This window comes from Pseudophryne corroboree (genome assembly GCF_028390025.1).
Source record: "Pseudophryne corroboree isolate aPseCor3 chromosome 3 unlocalized genomic scaffold, aPseCor3.hap2 SUPER_3_unloc_13, whole genome shotgun sequence".
Lineage (NCBI taxonomy): Eukaryota > Metazoa > Chordata > Amphibia > Anura > Myobatrachidae > Pseudophryne > Pseudophryne corroboree.
The window spans coordinates 1,880,253-1,901,729 of NW_026967501.1; the positions used below are offsets into that span (position 1 = coordinate 1,880,253).

Here is a 21,477-nt window from a genome sequence, read left to right on the forward strand (position 1 = left end):
TGACAGCACAGGCCACTCCCCCTGTATACTATGACAGCACAGGACGCTACCCCTGTATACTATGACAGCACAGGATGCTACACTTGTATATTATGACAGCACAGGATGCTACCCCTGTATATTATGACAGCACAGGATGCTACCCCTGTATATTATGACAGCACAGGATGCTACCCCTGTATATTATGACAGCACAGGATACTACCCCTGTATATTATGACAACACAGGATGCTACCCCTGTATATTATGACAACACAGGATGCTCCCACTGTATATTATAACAACACAGGATGCTATCCCTGTATATTATAACAACAAAGGCCGCTCCCTCTGTATATTATGACAACACAGGATGCTACCCCTGTATATTATGACAACACAGGATGCTCCCCCTGTATATTATGACAACACAGGATGCTCCCCCTGTATATTATGACAGCACAGGATGCTACCCCAGTATATTATGACAACACAGGTCGCTCCCCCTGTATATTATGACAGCACAGGTTGCTCTCCCTGTATACTAGGACAACATAGGCCGCTCCCCCTGTATACTATGACAACACAGGATGCTACCCCTGTATATTCTTCTGTATAGAAAGACATTACATGCTGCTCACCCTATATAATAATACTAAAAAAACACCACAGGCACCTCCCCATGTATAGAAGGGCAACACAGGTCGCTCCCCCTGTAGAGTAGGACAACACATAGCACTCCCCTGTATAGTACAATGCCATTATATGTATAGAATAACGGTAACGGCGGGGTCTGCGCCACCTGTATTACGGTAACAGCGGAGTCTGCGCCACCTGTATTACGGTAAGGGTGGGGTATGCTCCACCGGTATTACGGTAACGGCGGGCTCTGCGCCACCTGTATTACGGTAACGGCGGGCTCTGCGCCACCTGTATTACGGTAACGGCGGGCTCTGCGCCACCTGTATTACGGTAACGGCGGGCTCTGCGCCACCTGTATTACGGTAACGGCGGGGTCTGCGACGCCTGTATTACGGTAACGGCGGGGTCTGCGACGCCTGTATTACGGTAACGGCTGGGTCTGCGCCACTTGTATTACGGTAACGGCGGGCTCTGTGCCACCTGTATTACGGTAACGGCGGGCTCTGTGCCACCTGTATTACGGTAACGGCGGGCTCTGCGCCACCTGTATTACGGTAACGGCGGGGTCTGCGACGCCTGTATTACGGTAACGGCGGGGTCTGCGACACCTGTATTACGGTAACGGCGGGGTCTGCGACGCCCAGTGCCGTAACTAGGCATTTTAGCGCTGTGTGCAAGAAACGATAGTGGCGCCCCCCCCCCCCCCCAATGTAAGACAGGGGCAGTGCGCGCCTCAGGCGCGCAAAAAAAATTATAGGGGCGTGGCTTAATGGGGAAGGGGCGTGGCCAAAAAATAATAGCAATTCATACTACGGTGCACAGTAGTCTACATTATTCAAATTACGCTGCACAGTAGTGCCCCTTTTATACATTACAATAGACAGCCAGTCCCCCTTTTTACACATTGCGGCAGCCAGGCCCCCTTTTTACACATTGCGGCAGCCAGGCCCCCTTTTTACACATTGCGGCAGCCAGTCCACCTTTTTACACATTGCGGCAGCCAGTCCCCCTTTTTACACATTGCGGCAGCCAGTCCCCCTTTTTACACATTACGGCAGCCAGTCCCCCTTTTTACACATTACGGCAGCCAGGACCCCTTTTTACACATTGCGGCAGCCAGGCCCCCTTTTTACACATTGCGGCAGCCAGTCCACCTTTTTACACATTGCGGCAGCCAGGCCCCCTTTTTACACATTGCGGCAGCCAGGCCCCCTTTTTACACATTGCGGCAGCCAGTCCCCCTTTTTACACATTGCGGCAGCCGGGCCCCCTTTTTACACATTGCGGCAGCCAGTCCACCTTTTTACACATTGCGGCAGCCAGTCCCCTTTTTTACACATTGCGGCAGCCAGTCCCCCTTTTTACACACTGCGGCAGCCAGTCCACCTTTTTACACATTGCGGCAGCCAGTCCACCTTTTTACACATTGCGGCAGCCAGTCCCCTTTTTTACACATTGCGGCAGACGGGACCCCATTTTACACATTGCGGCATCCAGGCCCCCTTTTTACACATTATGGCAGCCAGTCCCCATTTTTACACATTGCGGCAGCCAGTCCCCCTTTTTACACATTGCGGCAGACGGTGTCCGAGAGAGAGAGAGAGAGAGAGAGAGAGAGAGGCATACTTACCTTCTCCCCGCTGGCAGGCTCCCTCTCGTCTCGGTGCAGGCAGTGTGAGGTGAGAAGGAGGAGGAGGGAGGGGGAGCAGGGAGCAGCAGCAGCACTATTTGATTGGGTGTAAGCGCCGCTGCAGCATCCCCCTCTCCTTCTGTATTGGTTGCCTGGAGCTGGTGTGGATGCTGGCATCCTTAGCAGCGCCGGGCAGCCAATAAAGGAGGAGAGGGGGATGCTGCAGCGGCGCTTACACCCAATCAAATAGTGCTGCTGCTGCTCCCTGCTCCCCCTCCCTCCTCCTCCTTCTCACTTACCCGGCGCTGGTCTCTCCTCCAGCGCGGCTGCGGCGCACGGACTTAGAGGCTTGACTCATTACATGCCGCTGGCCGTTGCGCCCTCAGGGCAACTGCGCTGTGTGCCAAGCCCCCTTGGCACACACGTAGTTACGGCCCTGGCGACGCCTGTATTACGGTAACGGCGGGGTCTCCACCACCTGTATTACGGTAACGGCGGGGTCTACGCCACCTGTATTACAGTAATAGGACACTAGAGTGTCAGCCACCTGTACAGGGATAATGCAGCACCAGAGGCTGCTCCAGCTGCACTGTAACAAGGCACCAGAGGCTGCTCCCCCTGTAGTACAGAACCTGACACCAGAGCTGCTCAGCCTATAGAATAATAATAATAATATCATTACCTGCTGCCAGACACAGCAATGGCTGCTCTCTGCTCCTGCTGCCTTGTGGGAATGATAGAAGGAAGGCGGAGCTCAGACCAGGGGAAAATGGCCGCCGCTCCTGACGTCACACAGCCAGGGAACCTATTGCTGCGGGCGGACTGGTCTACAATAAAATGGCCGCCGGCCTCCTGCACTGAGGACATGTATAGTAATAATCGTTACAGAGGGCGGGGCTGTAGGCGGGGTGAAGGAGGGGAGGGGCCAGCAACCAGTAAGCGGCCTGTGCCAATCATACCCTACTTCCTGTCTGTGCGGTCCACCTTACTTCCGTACTGTGCGTTCCACATACAGGAAGTGAGTTTTCGTCGACTGTTGCAGCCTCCCAGTGTCCGTGTAGATCAGGTAATGGCGTCTTACTATACAGGGGGAACAGCCTGTGGTGTCCTGTTATTATTATTATTATACAGGGGGAGCAGCCTGTGGTGTCCTGTTATTATTACTATACAGGGGGAGCAGCCTGTAGTGTCCTGTTATTATTACTGTACAGGGGGAGCAGCCTTTGGTGTCCTTTTATTATTACTATACAGGGGGAGCAGCCTGTGGTGTCCTGTCATTATTATTAATATACAGGGGGAGCAGCCTGTGGTGTCCTGTTATTATTATACAGAGGGAGCGGCCTGTGGTGTCCTGTTATTATTATTATTATTATTATACAGAGGGAGCGGCCTGTGGTGTCCTGTTGTTATTATTATACAGAGGGAGTGGCCTGTGGTGTCCTGTTATTATTATTATTATTATTATTATTATTATACAGAGGGAGCGGCCTGTGGTGTCCTGTTGTTATTATTATACAGAGGGAGTGGCCTGTGGTGTCCTGTTATTATTATTATTATTATTATACAGAGGGAGCAGTCTGTGGTTTCCTGTTGTTGTTATTATTATACAGAGGGAGCGGCCTTTGGTGTCCTGTTGCTATTTGTGTTATACAGGGGGAGCAGGTTTTTGTGTACGGTTATTATTGTACAGGGACAGCGGCTTGTGGTGTCCAGGTATTATTATTAGACATTGGGAGTGTTGGTGATGTCTTACAATACAGGAGGAATGGCCTGAGGTGTCCTGCTTTTAAAGACATCTGTTACTATTTTTATACTGGGGTGCAGCCTTTAGTGTCGTTATTATTATTAATTTTATTATATGTAATTTTGGGGATTGAAAATATTGCTCAGTATGAAGCAAATGTATATCACACACCTGGGAGTGTACAGGGACATGACTGGGGAGGTGAGGGGAACAGGGAGTGTCACAGTGACATCACTTATATCTATAGTAATAATACAGGGACATGACTGGGGAGGTGAGGGGATCTGGGAGAGTCACAGTGACATTACTTATATCTATAGTAATAATACAGGGACATGACTGGTGAGGTGAGGGAAACTGAGAGTGTCACAGAGACATCACTTATATCTATAGTAATAATACAGGGACATGACTGGTGAGGTGAGGGGATCTGGGAGTGTCACAGTGACATCACATATCTATAGTAATGTAACCCCTTTTTTACCTGGGGGTACAGTGTATATGTGCAATGTGCCTCCACCCAAGCTATTCAGAGCCCAATACTCTAATCGCTTAGGAAATAAACTACCCCTGTAGTGGTCGCCTATAACATTAGTATGTGATGTAACCAGATAGGACTATGCACATTTACCTATCGTATCTTTCCTTTGTGATTTCAGGCTCTTCCACAGATAAGGCGACAGTTCCACCCGTAAGTATACTGGTTTTAATATGCAAGAAGTTATAGGCCACCTTATACAGTTATATCATATAATACTCAAACCATGAAACGTTCTAATAATATACCCCACCTATACATAATAATATATCCCACCTATACATAATAATATACCCCACCTATACATAATAATATACCCCACCTGTACATAATAATGTACCCCACCTATACATAAGGTAATGCATACAATACATAAAATATGATTCCACAAGAAAGTTGTGGGGCTGCGTTTGAAAAACCACCCGGGTTCTCTTACTATAATCGTGCACGGTTGGGGCCCTTTCGTGTCTGTGTATAAGAAGTACTCTGGGTTATATGGGTATACACTTGGAGCAATTGTCCTCATGATTGTTGAGCAATGCCTACTTCACGGCAATGAATAGCATGGTTTCCATGGAAGATCTAATTGTAGCGCTCCTAGACAACCTGAAACAGGAAGGTAGTACGTGGAGCTCTCCACCCTGGAATCCCTGACACCCGTGGTCTACTCGTTACATATAGTGGGGTGATGATCTGTGTTACCTGTCCCAGTATAAGCATAGCCCCACTGTAGATCCGTGAGGGTGGCTCCAGAACATACTGAAGTCCCGGTTATTGGCACCTGTCTCTGATAGGCGAGGGGTGCTTAGTCTCCCCAGTGTATCATTTCCAAGTTTAGGTGACCCTGCGCCCTCTCCGAGCTGCTTTCATCATTATACACCACCGCACTCTTTATGACTGCTACCCGGCTGGTCATTATCTAATGCAGTGGTTCTTAAACTCGGTCCTCAGGACCCCACACAGTGCATGTTTTGCAGGTAACCCAGCAAGTGCACAGGTGTATTAATTACTCACACATTTTAAAAGGTCGACAGGTGGAGCTAATTATTTCACTTGTGATTCTGTGAGGAGACCTGCAAAACATGCACCGTGTGGGGTCCTGAGGACCGAGTTTGAGAACCTGTGCTCTAATGGATATGGAGTCTCTAGAGGTGCTATTTATACTCCTCAGATCCACCGATGCTGCTGGTCCCTGTGCTACTGTGCTGGGGGCTGGTACTTTAATAGTTAAAGGATGATAGGGGAGAATGCAGATTAGCAGGATTTATATGGGGGCATCCTGCACTTACAATGATAGTGTGCCCGGTCTGGCCCTCCCCCGACTCCGCCTCCACCAACAACCGGGCTCTTCCCGCGGGTTGGATGGGATGAGGGACTCAGCTCTGCTTGGGGGGGGGGACTGTCTGCTACTGCTGGTCTCCTGGTAGCTGCTGCCCGCACTGCGGTCTCCTCCTGCCAGCACTCTCCGTGACATCCAGCCACCGGGACGTCCCTGCTCTGCGTCCACCAGGGGAAATTAACACAGCGCTTCTCACCCGCAGCGGGAGACATCCAATTCCTTTCCCCCACAGGGGCTCTCTCACTTGCAGGGAACCGCCTTCCTGTAATCTCCCTTGTCTCAGCCGCCAGCCTTTTTCTCTCCCCTTAGTCACCCCACCAACAAAACCGCCGCTACACGCGCCCAGCCACCTCTCTCAGCACACGGGACCTCTGGAAGCTTCTCCATGATCTCCCCCGCACACTGCACGCTTCCCAGAGTCCCCTCACCTTCAGCAGGCACAGAATAATAACATGCATAAACACTATACATTATTGGATCACTAGAAAGATCCAAGTTATTATCACATATATGGTATACATCAGTTGGCAGCATCTCTATTACATTATAGATTTACACATTCATTAATTGATTTGCCCCCTCATAGTGTACTCACTAGAGTACTACAGTAATAATACAGGGACATGACTGGGGAGGTGAGGGGATCTGGAAGTGTCACAATAACGTCACTTATATCTATAGTAATAATACAGGGACATGACTGGGGTCTGAGGAGACTTGGGAGTACAGTAACACCGGGGGATGTGTCTGGGTGATGACTGGAGAGGTGACTGCTGGGAATGGGACATTATACAGTAACACCAGGGGATGTGTCTGGGTGATGACTGGAGAGGTGACTGCTGGGAATGGGACATTATACAGTAACACCAGGGGATGTGTCTGGGTGATGACTGGAGAGGTGACTGCTGGGAATGGGACATTATACAGTAACACCAGGGGATGTGTCTGGGTGATGACTGGAGAGGTGACTGCTGGGAATGAGACATTATACAGTAACACCGGGGGGATGTGTCTGGGTGATGCCTGGAGAGGTGATTGCTTGGAATGGGACATTATACAGTAACACCGGGGGACGTGTCTGGGTGATGACTGGAGAGGTGACTGCTGGGAATGGGACATTATACAGTAACACCAGGGGACGTGTCTGGGTGATGACTGGAGAGGTGACTGCTGGGAATGGGACATTATACAGTAACACCAGGGGATGTGTCTGGGTGATGACTGGAGAGGTGACTGCTGGGAATTGGACATTATACAGTAACACCAGGGGACGTGTCTGGGTGATGACTGGAGAGGTGACTGCTGGGAATGGGACATTATACAGTAACACCAGGGGATGTGTCTGGGTGATGACTGGAGAGGTGACTGCTGGGAATGGGACATTATACAGTAACACCAGGGGATGTGTCTGGATGATGACTGGAGAGGTGACTGCTGGGAATGGGGCATTATACAGTAACACCAGGGGATGTGTCTGGGTGATGAATGTATCACTGTGTGTGTCAGGTTACTATAAGGTGTCAGGATGTCACTGTCTATGTCTCCATGCAGGAGGGGGAGTATAAAGAGGAACACAGGGGTCTGTACAAGGACGTGATGATGGAGAATCACCGGCCCCTCACATCACTGGGTAAGAGGAGACTGTCATGTATTGTACAGGGGAGAGCAGGTATGGGGGCCCGCTATATAGACACATCATCTGATAATCACATATATATACTGTACTCAGTCACTGTGTGTCTCCTACAGATGGGCCCAGTAACAGAGATACCCCAGAGAGATGTCCCCGTCCTCTGTATTCCCAGGATTGTACAGAGGAGTATCACAGGATCCCACAGGAGGATCAGGTAGGTGGGATTTAGGGTCTGCCCAATATACCAAAGTGACTGTCACTATATGATCTGTAGAGAAGCTGTGTGTGTCTTATACACTGATATTATACTGTTTCACCTCAATTTAATCAAACAGAATGCAAATGCCATTGTATTTTTTGGGTTACTTAGGTAGAACGTCTTTCTCGTATAAAGGCAGAAGATAAAAGGAGAGAAGAAGAGACGTATGTGACTGATATAAAGGCAGAAGATATAGAGGGAGAAGAAGAGACGTATGTGACTGATATAAAGGCAGAAGATATAGAGGGAGAAGAAGAGACATATGTGACTGATATAAAGGCAGAAGATACAGAGGGAGAAGAAGTGACGTATGTGACTGATATAAAGGCTGAAGATATAGAGGGAGAAGAAGAGACGTATGTGACTGATATGAAGGCAGAAGATACAGAGGGAGAAGAAGAGACGTATGTGAGGGGTGATCAGCAGTGTAAAGAGGAGGAGATCCCTACAGATATCAGCACAGGTGAGTAATAAACACTTATTACAGAAAAGAATCACATATTCTCCTTGCTCAGTCACTACAACAATCTCTTATCCTACACCCTCCTCTGTCAGTACAGACTAATGAGGGATATGTCTTTGCCCAGTAGGGGAGTCAGGAGCCATCAGCCCCTATTATACTCCTGCTCTCCCCCTCACATCATGTCACTGTGTGTTACCAGCCCAGAGATCTGACCAGTCTCCTCCACACACTCTCTGGTGTATCTCATACATCAGGAGCCATCAGCCCCTATTATACTCCTGCTGTCCCCCTCACATCATGTCACTGTGTGTTACCAGCCCAGAGATCTGACCAGTCTCCTCCCCACACTCTCTGGTGTATCTCATACATCAGGAGGCATCAGCCCCTATTATACTCTGCTCTCCCCCTCACATCATGTCACTGTGTGTTACCAGCCCAGAGATCTGACCAGTCTCCTCCCCACACTCTCTGGTGTATCTCATACATCAGGAGCCATCAGCCCCTATTATACTCCTGCTCTCCCCCTCACATCATGTCACTGTGTTACCAGCCCAGAGATCTGACCAGTCTCCTCCCCACACTCTCTGGTGTATCTCATACATCAGGAGTCATCAGCCCCTATTATACTCCTGCTCTCCCCCTCACATCATGTCACTGTGTGTTACCAGCCCAGAGATCTGACCAGTCTCCTCCCCACACTCTCTGGTGTATCTCATACATCAGGAGACATCAGCCCCTATTATACTCCTGCTCTCCCCGCACATCATGTCACTGTGTTACCAGCCCAGATATCTGACCAGTCTCCTCCCCACACTCTCTGGTGTATCTTATACATCAGGAGCCAGCAGCCCCAATTATACTCCTGCTCTCCCCCTCATATCATGTCACTGTGTTACCAGCCCAGAGATCTGACCAGTCTCCCCACACTCTCTGGTGTATCTCATACATCAGGAGTCATCAGCCCCTATTATACTCCTGCTCTCCCCCTCACATCATGTCACTGTGTGTTACAAGCCCAGATATCTGATCAGTCTCCTCCACACACTCTCTGGTGTATCTCATACATCAGGAGCCATCAGCCCCTATTATACTCCTGCTGTCCCCCTCACATCATGTCACTGTGTGTTACCAGCCCAGAGATCTGACCAGTCTCCTCCACACACACTCTCTGGTGTATCTCATACATCAGGAACCATTAGCCCCTATTATACTCCTGCTCTCCCCCTCACATCATGTCACTGTGTGTCACCAGCCCAGAGATCTGACCAGTCTCCTCCCCACACTCTCTGGTGTATCTCATACATCAGGAGACATCAGCCCCTATTATACTCCTGCTCTCCCCTCACATCATGTCACTGTGTTACCAGCCCAGAGATCTGACCAGTCTCCTCCCCACACTCTCTGGTGTATCTCATACATCAGGAGACATCAGATCCTATTATACTCCTGATCTCCCCCTCACATCATGTCACTGTGTGTCACCAGCCCAGAGATCTGACCAGTCTCCTCCACACACACTCTCTGGTGTATCTCATACATCAGGAGACATCAGCCCCTATTATACTCCTGCTCTCCTCCTCACATCATGTCACTGTGTTACCAGCCCAGAGATCTGACCAGTCTCCTCCCCACACTCTCTGGTGTATCTCATACATCAGGAGCCATCAGCCCCTATTATACTCCTGCTCTCCCCCTCACATCATGTCACTGTGTGTTACAAGCCCAGTTGGTTACTGGTCTCTTCAGGCGTCATAAAAACCATGGTGGCGGAAATGTCATCCCAGCTCGCTGGTAATAATCAAAAGACACAACAACTGCAGCAGGCTGTAGCAGACCTAAAGTCCCTTTGGAAGACGCTGCAGTACAGCATTCATTTCTCTTACGTCCTAGAGGATGCTGGGTTTCCATTTAGTACCATGGGGTATAGACGGGTCCACTAGGAGCCAAGGACACTTTAAGAAATTAATAGTGTGGGCTGGCTCCTCCCTCTATGCCCCTCCTACCAGACTCAGTTTAGAAAATGTGCCCGGAGGAGCTGGTCACAGATAGGAGAGCTCCTGAGGAGTTTTTCTGTTTATTATTTTACAGGTAGGCTGGGTGTCACCAGCATGACTGCTTCGTGGGACTTAGGGGGGAGAACGGCCCAACTTCCTGATGCGTTAATGGTCCCGTTACTCCGCTGACCGGACACTGAGCTCCTGAGGGTCCTACTCGCAATCCCCACGGCGAGCGTACAGACCCGCAGCATGCTGACACCCCTAACAGAGCCAGAAGTAAGAAGAGTGGTGAGTATAATGCTGGCGTCCCAGCTAGTGGTTCACCAGCACAGATGGCGGCACATGGGTAGGAGCGCAGCGCTGCAAGGCTGCGGCTCCAGGCTTTCAGTATACACTGAGGTGTGATCACACTGAGGGGCGAGCTGATAGTCACAATACCCAGGACACTGGCAGATACAGCCTTACAGGGGTCTTACCCATCGTGTAAGCATAAAAAGTACAGTATAAAATGCGGGAAGACCGTGCGCCATTAAGGGGGCGGAGCCTTTACTATGAGCAGATCCAGCAGCTCACCAGCGCCATTTTCTCTCTGCAGCTCACACAGAAAACGCTGCCCCTCCATATCAACTCCAGACTACCTCGGCGGTACCAGGAGGTTATAGAGGGGGGGCAGCAGTTATATCCTTACTAATACCCTACTAAGGGTATTTAGTCTGTGCCTGGGTGAGTTATTTGTTAGCTGAAGGGGCACTGTGTGGCTGGTATCCTCATTCCTCTGTGACTCTCTAAAGGGCTCTGTGTGGAATTGTGCTTACTGCATATTCTCGTGTGTGTGTGTGTGTGTGTACCTCACATCAAAATGTCCAAGGAGTGTGTTTCCTGCACAGCAGAATGTTTTTCCTCCCCAGGGGGATCCCTACAGTGTACTCAGGACAGTACACATTCTCAGGCTACTGGGTCTGAACCGCCTTGGCTGGACTCCATAAGGGGGATGATTACTAATATTTCTAATAAACTCTCCCATACTGAGAAGGAGACGCAGTATTTAAGAGAGACTGTGGATGACCTGATGAATAAAGATTCAGCTCCCCACACCTGCGCCTCTAACCCCTCACATTTATCCACAGAAGCGTACACTGGCCCAGATATTGCAGGCTGACACTGATGACGATGCCTCAGATACAGGGGACGGGGAGGTGGATCTGGGGAAGGGGGGCGGCTCTCGCTCTAGGGGTGCAGGCTCTGATAGAGGCCATTAGGGATGTATTGCAGATCTCAGAAAAAGTAACAGTAGAAGAGGAAGAATCTTATTTTAATGTAAAAAAGATCCTCGGTTACTTTCCCTGCGTCAAAAGAGTTACGTTCTCTTTTTGCAGAAAGTTGGGTAAATCCAGAGAAAAAGTTTAAAATCCCTAAAAGATTGCTCAGCTCATTTCCTTTCCCTCAAGATGATAGGAAGAAATGGGAAAAGCCACCGATAGTGGACACCTCTGTATCTATATTGTCACGTAAAATTATTTTGCCTGTCCCAGGCGCAGCCTCCTTAAAGGATACGACTGACCGCGGAATTGAGACCACACTCAAATCTCTGTACACAGCTGCTGGGGTGGCAAAATGGTCAGGTAACCTAATTGATGATTTAGGTTCTCTGCATAGGAGTGACATTACTCTTGCATCACATTCAGGACTCTGCAAATGTTATGGTGAAGGCCATGAAGGAAATTGGCCTGCTCAACGCACGTGTCAGTGTCCGCACGCAGAGGCTTATGGCTACGCTAATAGACTGCGGATTCCAGGAGAAGCGTGGAGAGCCTGCCCTTCACAGGTGAGGCCTTGTTTGGAGATGGACTGGATACGTGGATATTCAAGGCGACTGCGGGTAGGTCGACATATCTTCTTTCCGCAGCAACCCTAGCTAGAAAATCATATTCTGCCCCTACGTTGCAGTCCTTTCGGGCAGCAAAATTTAAAAACAGATCCAAAGGTTCCTCCACTGCCTTTAGAGGTGGTCGAGGAAAATCCAGAAAACCTGCAACTACAGGTTCTCAAGAACAGAGCTCAGGTTCTGCTTCCTGAAAGTCTTCAGCATGACGGTGGACCACACTGCCTGGAGAAAAGGCAGGTTGGAGAACGTTTAAAGGATTTCAGTCATATCTGGGCAACATCATGCTTAAGTCTCTGGGTCAAATATCTTATTGCCCAGGGATACAGACTGGAGTTTCAAGAACTCCCACCTCACAGATTCCTCAAATCAGGATTACCAGCTCTCAGGAAGCAAGTACAATCCTGCAACAGGCAATTCAAAAGTTGGTTCAGACACAGGTCATTGTCCCAGTTCCACCTCAGCTATAGAACAAGGGTTATTTCTCTTACGTCCTAGAGGATGCTGGGGACTCCGTAAAGGACCATAGGGTTTAGACGGGCTCCGCAGGCGATAGGGCACCTAAAAGAACTTTGACTATGGGTGTGCACTGGCTCCTCCCTCTATGCCCCTCCTCCAGACCTCGGTTAGATTCTGTGCCCAGAGGAGAAAGGGTACAATGCAGAGAGCTCTCCAGAGTTTTCTGTTTTGAAGAATTTTGTTAGGTTTTTTATTTTCAGGGAGTCCTGTTGGCAACAGGCTCCCTGCATCGTGGGACTGAGGAGAGAGAAGCAGAGCTGGCTTTACGGTTGGGCTCTGTTTCTAGGCTACTGGACACCATTAGCTCCAGAGGGAGTCGGAACACAGGTCTCACCTGGGGTTCGTCCCGGAGCCGCGCCGCCGTCCTCCTCACAGATGCCGAAGATGGAAGCCGGGTGAGTATGAGAAGGCAGAAGACATCGGGCGGCAGAAGACATCAGATCTTCATGAGGTAAGACATTGCTCCCAGTCACACACACACAAGCAGGCACTGAAGGGTGCAGGGCGCAGGGGGGGCGCCCTGGGCAGCAAGTTTCCTCATTTTTTGGCAATATAAAGCAGGATTAGGCTGTGGGACAGTAAATTCTAAAATCCCCCGCCATTTTTTATATAGAATTACTGGGACCGAAGCCCGCCGTCGGGTGGGCGGGGCTTGATCCTCAGCACTAACCAGCGCCATTTTCTCCACAGAAACTGCATGAGATACGCTGGCTCCCTGATCTCTCCCCTGCTGAACTTCACAGGCTGGAAAAGAGAGGAGGGGGCACTTTGGCGACGCAGTGAGTGGGAATTAAGGTTATATATATAAAAAGCGCTATCTGGTCATATATATTCCAGTGTTTTTAAGCGCTGGTGTGTGCTGGCATACTCTCTCTCTGTCTCTCCTAAGGGCCTGGTTGGGGTTTTGTCCCCTTATAGGTTAATCCCTGTGTGTGGGGGGTGTCGGTACGTGTGTGTCGACATGTCTGAGGCAGAAGACTTCTCCAACAAGGAGGTGGAGCAAATGAGTGGTGTGTCCCTGTCGGTTGTGCTGACTCAGAAATGGATGGACATGTGGCATATGTTGAATGCAAGTGTGGCATCTTTACATAAAAGGCTTGATAAGGCTGAATTAGGGGGGACAATCTTCGGATTGGACCGACTCACAGGGCCCGTCGGGGTCTCAAAAGCGTCCCTTAACACAAGACACTACTACCGACACGGATTCTGATTCCAGTGTTGACTATGACGAAGTAAAATTGCACCCTAGGGTGACTAAAACCATTCAGTGTATGATTGTGGCAATAAGGGATGTCTTGCATATTGAGGATGAACCTTCGGTCCCCGACACAAGGGTACACATGTTTAAGGGAAAGAAACAGATTATTAATTTTCCCACATCTCATGAATTAAATGATTTCTTTGGGAAAGCTTGGGAGACTCCGGAAAAGAGACCGCAGATCCCCAAAAGAATTTATATGGCATACCCCTTCCTAAACAGGACAGGGAGATTTGGGAATCACCCCCCACTGTGGACAAGGCCCTGACGCGCTTGTCCAAGAAAGTGGCGCTATCGTCTCCTGACACAGCGGCCCTTAAGGACCCTGCAGATCGCAGGCAAGAAACTACCTTAAAGTGTATTTATTCTCATACGGGTGCTGTGCCAAGACCGACAATTGCGTCGGCTTGGGTGTGTAGCGCAATTGCAGCTTGGACAGATGAGCTGACAGATCACTTTGATAATATGGATAAGGATACTATATTCTTAACTCTAGCCCATATAAAAGAAACAGTCTTATTTATGAGGGATGCTCAAAGGGACATTGGATTGCTAGCTTCTAGGGCCAATGCCATGTCTATCTCTGCGAGAAGATCCTTATGGACTCGCCAATGGACGGGTGATGCAGATTCCAAAAAACATATGGAAGTACTACCCTATAAGGGAGATGTATTGTTTGGGGATGGGCTGACGGACCTGGTTTCCACAGCTACAGCAGATAAATCAAATTTTTTACCATATATTCCCCAACAGCAAAAGAAAGTACCACCCTATCAGATGCAGTCCTTTCGGTCGCACAAGTCCAGAAGAGGTCGGGGATCCTCTTTCCTTGCCAGAGGTAAGGGTAGAGGCAAAAGAGCACCTGCTTCGGCAGGTGCCCAGGAACAAAAGTCCTTCCCGGCTGCTCCAAAACCCACAGCATGACGCTGGGGCTCTCCTGAGGGAGTCCGCACCGGTGGGGGCACGTCTTCGACTTTTCAGTCAGGCCTGGGTCAGATCAGACCAGAATCCCTGGGTGTTGGAAATAGTTTCCCAGGGTTACAAACTGGAATTCGAGGAGGTGCCCCTGCGCCGATTTTTCAAATCGACCCTACCAGCTTCCACATCGGAAAGGGATGTAGTGTTAGCTGCAATTCAAATGCTGTGTATACAGCAAGTGATAATCAAGGTTCCCCTGCACCAGCAGGGAAGAGGTTACTACTCAACCCTATTTGTGGTCCCGAAACCGGACGGTTCAGTCAAACCTATTTTGAATCTGAAATCCCTAAACCTGTACATAAAAAGATTCAAATTCAAAATGGAATCACTCAGAGCGATAATAGCCAACATGGAGGAGGGGGAGTTTATGGTGTCTCTGGACATAAAGGATGCGTACCTTCATGTCCCCATATATGCCCCCCATCAGGAATACCTGAGATTCGCTGTACAGGATTGTCATTACCAATTTCAGACGTTGCCGTTTGGACTTTCCACGGCCCCGAGGATTTTCACCAAGATAATGGAGGAAATGATGGTGGTCCTGCGCAAGCATGGAGTCACAATTATCCCATACTTGGACGATCTCCTGATAAAAGCGAGATCAAGGGACAAATTGCTGAGCAGTGTGGCGCTCTCTCTGAGAGTGCTCCCAGCAACACGGTTGGATTCTAAATCTACCGAAGTCACAGTTGATTCCGACAACTCGACTACCGTTCCTAGGTGTGATACTGGATACGGAACAAATGAAGGTCTTCCTTCCAATGGAGAAAGCCCAGGACATCCAGAACATGGTCAGAGACCTGCTGAAACCGAAAAGGGTATCTGTTCACCAGTGCACTCGAGTTCTGGGAAAAATGGTGGCGGCCAATGAGGCCATTCCATTCGGAAGGTTCCATGCAAGGACTTTTCAATGGGACCTTCTGGACAAGTGGTCCGGGTCTCATCTACACTTACATCGAAAAATTATTCTGTCACCAGGGGCCAGGGTGTCTCTCCTGTGGTGGTTGCAAAGTGCTCACCTACTAGAGGGTCGCAGATTCGGAATTCAGGATTGGATCCTGGTTACCACGGACGCGAGCCTCCGAGGATGGGGAGCAGTCACACAAGGAAGAAATTTTCAGGGACTTTGGTCAGACCAGGAGTCATGTCTACACATCAATGTGTTGGAACTCAGGGCCATATACAACGGCCTTCGACAAGCGGAGAGTCTTCTTCAAAATCTACCGGTTCTGATTCAGTCAGACAATGCCACAGCAGTGGCTCATGTGAACTGCCAAGGCGGGACAAGAAGCAGAGTCGCGATGGCGGAAGCCACCAGGATTCTTCGCTGGGCGGAAAATCACGTGAGCGCTCTGTCGGCTGTCTTCATTCCGGGAGTGGACAACTGGGAAGCAGACACGATCTCCATCCAGGAGAGTGGGGACTTCATCAAGAAGTCTTTGCAGACATAATACGTCTTTGGGGAACTCCTCAAATAGACATGATGGCGTCACGCCTCAACAAAAAAACTTCGGAGGTATTGTGCCAGGTCTCGGGACCCTCAGGCAGTAGCAGTAGACGCTCTGATAACACCGTGGGTGTTCAAATTGGTCTACGTGTTTCCTCCTCTTCCTCTCATCACAAAAGTGTTGAGGATCATAAGACAAAGAAGAGTACAGACTGGCCTCGAAGGGCCTGGTACTCAGATCTACAAGAGATGCTCACAGGAGATCCCTGGCCTCTTCCGCTGAGGGAAGACCTGTTGCAACAGGGGCCCTGTCTATTTCAAGACTTACCGCGGTTACGTTTGACGGCATGGCGGTTGAACCCCGGATCCTAGCAAAAAAGGGGATTCCGGAAGAGGTCATCCTTACTTTAATAAAGGAGGTGACGGTAAAACATTATCACCGTATCTGGCAAAAGTATGTGTCTTGGTGTGAGACCAAGAATGCACCTACGGAAGATTTTCATCTGGGTCATTTTCTCCACATTCTACAAACAGGAGTGGATATGGGCCTGAAATTAGGCTCTGTTAAGGTTCAGATTTCGGCCCTCTCGATTTTCTTTCAGAAGGAATTGGCTTCTCTTCCAGAAGTCCAGACGTTTGTAAAGGGAGTGCTTCACATCCAGCCCCCTTTTGTGCCTCCACCATAGGATCTCAACGTAGTGTTGCAGTTCCTAAAATCACACTGGTTTGAACCGCTAAACAAGGTTGAGTTGAAATTTCTTACTTGGAAGGTGGACATGTTGTTGGCCTTGGCATCAGAAAGGCGAGTATCAGAATTGGCGGCTTTGTCACACAAAAGCCCCTACTTGATTTTTCATGTGGATCGAGCTGAATTGAGGACACGACCGCAAGTTTTGCCTAAGGTGGTTTTTTCATTCCATGTGAATCAACCTATTGTGGTGCCTGTGGCTACAAGTGACCTGGAGGATTCCAGATCCCTGGACGTAGTCAGGGCCTTAAAGATTTATGTAGCCAGGGCGGTTAGTATTAGGAAAACAGAGGCCCTGTTTGTCCTGTATGTGGCCAATAAGATTGGCGCACCTGCTTCGAAGCAGACTATTGCTCGCTGGATCTGTAATACGATTCAGCAGGCTCACTCTATGGCTGGATTGCCGGTTCCAAATTCGGTTAAGGCCCATTCCACTAGGAAGGTGAGCTCTTCTTGGGCTGCTGCCCGAGGTGTCTCGGCATTACAACTTTGCCGAGCGGCGACTTGGTCGGGGTCAAACACTTTTGCTAAATTCTACAAGTTTGATACCCTGGCTGATGAGGACCTAGCGTTTGCTCAGTCGGTGCTGCAGAGTCATACGCACTCTCCTGCCCGATTGGATGCTTTGGTATAAACCCCATGGTCCTTACGGAGTCCCTCTAGGATGTAAGAGAAAATAAGATTTTAAACCTACCGGTAAATCTATTTCTTGTCAAAGTCGAAAAATATTGTGATTCACAATGCCTTGTACTAACCCCAATGCACATGCCCGCTGCTCGTGCACCCACTCCCCCGTGCGTACGCATCCCCTCAGGTTGCGTAGGGGACGCTCCTACGTCTCCTGCGCATTGAGATGTGTATTTACTGCGGAGTTTGTGAGCGTCTAGCGAGCGACTCGATCGCTACATATTTAACCAATATAGGGGTATATGCAATTGCGGTCGAATTCCCGAAATTGTCGAATTTCGGGTCATTTTCGACCAAAAAAAAAAAATCGCCTATGCAATTCAGTGCTTTCCGACCAAAAAACAGACTTTCAAAATTCGACTTTTTGAAATTCGAATTTTTGCAAATTCGACTTTTCTGCAATGATACAAGTGCTGCAATTCGACCAAAGCATATTCAATTCAAGTTTGGAAATTCGACAGCAGTGCTTTTAGACAGCAAATTCGTCATTTTCAATCCGCCACACTTTGGAGGGTGAAAACAATAAAAAAAAATTTAAACATGTTTTTTTTGGTGTTTTTTTTTTTTAGGAATAGCATATCTTTTTATATTAGAAGGGATTAGGTACTTTTTTTTATTTTATTTTTTTTGGAAACACAAATATTATTTATATATTTTTTTAAATATAATTCTTTTATAATTTTTTTTTATTGCTGGAACGGTAAAATCCTTAAAAAAAATGTCGTGGGGTCCCCCCTCCAAAGCATAACCAGCCTCGGGCTCTTCCTGGTCCTGGTTCTAAAAATGCGGGGAAAAAATTGACAGGGGTTCCCCCGTATTTTTAAAACCAGCACCGGGCTCTGCGCCTGGTGCTGGTGCCAAAAATACGGGGGACAAAACGAGCAGGGGTCCCCCGTATTTTTCACACCAGCATCGGGCTCCACTAGCTGGACAGATAATGCCACAGCCGGGGGTCACTTTTATGCCGTGCCCTGCGGCCGTGGCATTAAATATCCAACTAGTCACCCCTGGCCGGGGTACCCTGGGGGAGTGGGGACCCCTTCAATCAAGGGGTCCCCCCCCCCCCAGCCACCCAAGGGCCAGGGGTGAAGCCCGAGGCTGTCCCCCCCCATCCAATGGGCTGCGGATGGGGGGGCTGATAGCCTTTTGTGATAATAAAAATATATTGTTTTTTCCAGTAGTACTACAAGTCCCAGCAAGCCTCCCCCGCAAGCTGGTACTTGGAGAACCACAAGTACCAGCATGCGGGAGAAAAGCGGGCCCGCTGGTACCTGTAGTACTACTAGGAAAAAAATACCCAAATAAAAACAGGAGACACACACCGTCGACAGTAAAACTTTATTTCATACGTCGACACACACATACTTACCTATGTTCACACGCCGACATCGGTCCTCTTCTCCATGTAGAATCCACGGATACCTGAAAAGAAAAGTTCAATATACTCACCTCAGCCATGGTCCAGAGATAAATCCACGTACTTGGCAAAAAAACAAACCGCAAATACCCGACCACCGGACTGAAAGGGGTTCCATGCTGACACATGGGACACCTTTCCACGAATGAGACCTGTCAGTGACAGCTGTCACAGAAAGGTCTCTAAGCCAATCAGGAAGCGCAACTTCGTTGCGCTCACCTGATTGGCTGTGCGCTGTCTGAACTCAGACAGCGCATCGCACAGCCCCGTCCATTATATTCAATGGTGGGAACTTAGCGGCTAGCGGTGAGGTCACCCGCCGGTCAACGGCTGACCGGCGGGTGACCCCACCGCTACCCACAAAGTTCCCACCATTGAAAGTAATGGAGCGGCTTTGCGATGCGCTGTCACAGTACAGACAGCGCACAGCCAATCAGGTGAGCGCCACGGAAGTAGCGCTTCCTGATTGGCTGAAGGGACTTCAGTGACAGGAGTCACGTGATGTCCCGGCATTCGGGAGAAAGGGGTCTGATGTGAAAGCATTGGACCCCTTTCAGTCCGGTATGGAGCGGGTATTTGCGTTTTTTTTTTTTTTTTTTACAAGTACGTGGATTTATCTCTCTGGACGCTGGAAGGTGAGTATAATTTTTTCACAGGTACCCTCGGATCGTCGGAGACCGTGGCAGTCGGCGTGTCAACATAGGTAAGTATGTGTGTGTCGGCAGTGTGTAATAAAGTTTTACTATCAAGGTGTCTGTGTCCTGTTTTTATTTGGGTATTTTTTTCCCAGTAGTACTACAGGTACCAGCGGGCCCGTTTTTCACCCGCATGCTGGTACTTGTGGTTCTCCAAGTACCAGCTTGCGGGGGAGGCTTGCTGGGACTTGTAGTACTACTGGAAAAAACAATATCTTTTCTCTGACGTCCTAGTGGATGCTGGGGACTCCGTCAGGACCATGGGGAATAGCGGCTCCGCAGGAGACAGGGCACAAAAAGTAAGCTTTTAGGATCACATGGTGTGTACTGGCTCCTCCCCCTATGACCCTCCTCCAAGCCTCAGTTAGGTTTTTGTGCCCGTCCGAGCAGGGTGCAATCTAGGTGGCTCTCATAAAGAGCTGCTTAGAGTAAAAGTGTTTAGGTTTTTTATTTTCAGTGAGTCCTGCTGGCAACAGGCTCACTGCATCGAGGGACTTAGGGGAGAGAAGTGAACTCACCTGCGTGCAGGATGGATTTGCTTCTTAGGCTACTGGACACCATTAGCTCCAGAGGGATCGAACACAGGCCCAGCCATGGAGTCCGGTCCCGGAGCCGTGCCGCCGACCCCCCTTGCAGATGCCGAAGTTGAAGAGGTCCAGAAACAGGCGGCAGAAGACTTTCAGTCTTCATAAGGTAGCGCACAGCACTGCAGCTGTGCGCCATTGTTGTCGGCACACTTCACACCAGCGGTCACTGAGGGTGCAGGGCGCTGGGGGGGGCGCCCTGGGCAGCAATGTATAATACCTTTTTCTATGGCTAAAATACATCACATATAGCCCTTGAGGCTATATGGATGTATTTAACCCCTGCCAGATATCGCAAACTCCGGGAGAAGAGCCCGCCGTTTTAGGGGGCGGGGCCTATTCTCCTCAGCACACAGCGCCATTTTCCTGCTCAGCTCCGCTGTGAGGAAGGCTCCCAGGACTCTCCCCTGCACTGCACTACAGAAACAGGGTAAAACAGAGAAGGGGGGCATATTTTGGCGATATTTTTATATATTAAGCGCATATAACAGAAACAACACCTTTTAGGGTTGTTTATATACATTTTTATAGCGCTTTGGTGTGTGCTGGCAAACTCTCCCTCTGTCTCCCCAAAGGGCTAGTGGGGTCCTGTCTTCGATAAGAGCATTCCCTGTGTGTCTGCTGTGTGTCGGTACGTGTGTGTCGACATGTATGAGGACGATGTTGGTGTGGAGGCGGAGCAATTGCCGGTAATGGTGATGTCACCCCCTAGGGAGTCGACACCGGAATGGATGGCTTTATTTATGGAATTACGTGATAATGTTAGCACGCTGCAAAAGTCAGTTGACGACATGAGACGGCCGGAAAACCAGTTAGTACCTGTCCAGGCGTCTCAGGCACCGTCAGGGGCTGTAAAACGTCCCTTACCTCAGTCAGTCGACACAGGTACCGACACAGACGAATCTAGTGTCGACGGTGAAGAAACAAACGTATTTTCCAATAGGGCCACACGTTATATGATCACGGCAATGAAGGAGGCTTTGCATATCTCTGATACTGCAGGTACCTCAAAGGGGGGTATTATGTGGGGTGTGAAA

General features: G+C 49.3%; 1 pseudogene; it reads left to right on the top strand.

The window, feature by feature from the left end:
* LOC134983359 (oocyte zinc finger protein XlCOF7.1-like) overlaps positions 1-21,477 on the top strand; it is a 162,002-nt pseudogene that overhangs the window by 115,567 nt on the left and 24,958 nt on the right.